Raw genomic sequence first — 2,703 nt, 5'->3', positions numbered from 1 at the left:
CGGTTTCGGCGGGAAAACCCGATTTGCCGGTTTCGGCAGAAAACTCATTTTTGCTGTTTCGGCGGGAAAACGCGATTTTGTAGTTTTTGGCGGAAAAACTCGATTTGCCGGTTTCGGCGGAAAAACTCGATTTTGCGGTTTTTGGCGGAAAAACTCGATTTTCCGGTTTCGGCGGAAAAACCCGATTTGCCGGTTTCGGCGGGAAAACCCGATTTGCCGGTTTTGTAGTTAAAACTCGATATTGCTGTTTTAGTTTTGGCAGAAAAACTCGATTTTGCGGTTTTTGGCGGGAAAACTCGATTTTGCGGTTTTTGCGGTTTTTGCGGGAAAACTCGATTTTGCGGTTTTGGCGGGAAAACTTGATTTTGTGGTTTTGGTGGAAAAACTCAAATTAGGTTTTGGCGGAAAAAAACACAATTTTTTTTTTGACGGAAAAATTTTATTCTTAGTTGTGGAGCAAAAACTCGATTTTGCGATTTTGGGAGGAAAACTTTTGATTTTGATGCTCAACAAATTGGAGGAAAGAATCATATGATATCTTAATTTTTCTAGTTTTATCTTTAAAATTTAAGAACAAAAATAAATGAAATATTTTTTTCAATTAAATGAGTTAACCCTGGTACCAACCCTAACCCTTGATTATAATAGGGTCAAAATAGAGTTGGGTTAAAATAGGGCTGGGCTTATAATAAATAAAAGAGGGCCGAGCCCTAACCCTGTAGGTAACATCCCTACACAAACCCAACGAAGGAAATGGAACCAATGGTCACTAAGAAGCATCCCCACAGCTTCATCAGTGTAAAGTGATGACTGAGAGGAATCTGAGGAATAAGATTAAATCAAATCTAGATATGAGTCTAGGGTAAAGATATTTGATCATGGTAATTTCCATTAAAACCTAAAAATATGGAATCTAATAACAAACATTATTTTTCATATTAGCAAGGGTAATGAATATGCAATTGAGGAGTATTCAATCGAACCAGAATCTTAATTGTTGTTGTATGCAAAAGAAAAAAAAAAAGATCAACAGAGACTGATCAATTGCATGGTATTGATACGACATCCCTAAAACTACTAGTGAGAAACAAGACGAAGGAACACCAACTTACATCGTCGAGTGATTGTTTCCTCTGGGTCGAAGAAGAGAAGCGTCATTGACGACGTAGCAGAAAACGGACTAAACTAGAAAATTTGGGGATCACCCGAAACATTATTTATTTAGATGACGCAACGCAACTCTCAAACCATATTAGATCATTGGGTAACAAGACAAGGCCCAATAATTATGTTTTTAAATCTTAAATTTAGGTCTTTATATAACTTTCCGAAAATATTATACTCCCTCTTTGCTTTGATATTTTAGATTTTGTTTTATATTTAAAACTAGGGGTTGGACGGGTGAGTTTACACTAAAATTATTTTATATTAAAATATAATTTAATTTTATAAAACATTTCAAAATTTACTTTATATTGAAAATAATAAATATAATTTGTTTTTACTCTAAGATTATATTTTAAATTTTATTAAATATTGTGGGTTTGAGTTGAAAAAACCATACACATTTTTTTGCTATTGAACAAAAGTTATTAAATTAGAAAATTATGGAAAATGTAATTATTTATATTTTTCTGTTTGATTCCTATTTAATCTGATATAGTTGAAGAAAATCTAAAATAATAATAACTAATATTTTTTATTTATTTTTAAGAGTAGCAGATTTTGATATTGTTACAATCACTAATTTCTCACGATTATAAATTAATATACCTGAAAAGTTATTTTTATTGATATTTTTATTGTTTTAAATTTTATTATTGTTTATGTTATATATTTGTATCAGTTGTTTAATATTTATTGATTGAATTATTATAATATATGTAGTTTATTGCGATTGTCCGGAAAATGAAAAACAGTCTATTGTGAATTGTAGTGTTCATATTGTTTGTATCAATGTGTGTGACAATTGGTTGTTAGATAATATTTATTTGAGTGTATTGTGAGCTGTCATTTACGTTCAAATTTTGTTCTAGAAGTGGTTTTTGTTTGTTTCTGCAGCACTTTATAATTTTAACTTATAACTTGTGTCCATGTTATATTTTCATTTATTGATGCATTTATTTACACAATTTTTAAAAAACTTATGTACTTTATAATGACCGTGAAACTATTTGACATCTATTCTTTATATTTTTGGTATTTTCACAGTTGTTTTCTTATTATCAATTTGTTTTTAATTTTAACTTTTTTAATCTAACCAGTATTTTACGGTTTTTACCTAAAGGTAAATCTATTACTATTGTAACATTACTTTAGATACAGTTTAATGCATCTTATTTCTTCAGTTGGATTCTTAGGAAAACAAAATCACAATCTTAGGTTTCTATGAAGTACATCTATAACAATAAATCCCTTTTGGTCCCGCCTCTAAAAAAAAGATGATAAAGCTAGAGTTAGAAGAAATACACAAACTCTTTAGTTTCTCTCTTCTTTACATATAAAAAAAAATTTGTCCAATTTCTCGTACTTAAGCCCAAACATATGTCTAGTTTGTGGACATTTTTCATGTTTCTGAGTTCATGGTAGTTTGATAAAAAAAGAAGAAAAATAGAGATAAAGAATCGAAGAAGAATAGAGTGAGGTTTTCTTCTTTGAGTTTTGTCTCTTTAACTTGAAGTCTTGATAGTGTTACAAATAGTT

At 30.0% G+C, this 2,703-nt stretch overlaps 1 long non-coding RNA gene across 1 annotated transcript in view; it reads right to left on the bottom strand.

The window, feature by feature from the left end:
• The window catches only part of LOC106317593, a 2,123-nt gene extending 953 nt beyond the window's left edge, over positions 1–1,170 (bottom strand). The window contains exons 1-2 of the long non-coding RNA XR_001265166.1: positions 1,113–1,170; positions 742–821 (exon numbers count right to left, since the gene is read on the bottom strand). This is a non-coding gene — a long non-coding RNA (uncharacterized LOC106317593). The remainder of the gene's footprint in view (positions 1–741; positions 822–1,112) is intronic.
• Positions 1,171–2,703: the final 1,533 nt, after the last annotated feature.

This window comes from Brassica oleracea, chromosome C9 (assembly GCF_000695525.1).
Source record: "Brassica oleracea var. oleracea cultivar TO1000 chromosome C9, BOL, whole genome shotgun sequence".
Lineage (NCBI taxonomy): Eukaryota > Viridiplantae > Streptophyta > Magnoliopsida > Brassicales > Brassicaceae > Brassica > Brassica oleracea.
Note: the sequence above shows the minus strand (reverse complement) of the source record. Positions and strands in the feature narration are given on the sequence as shown.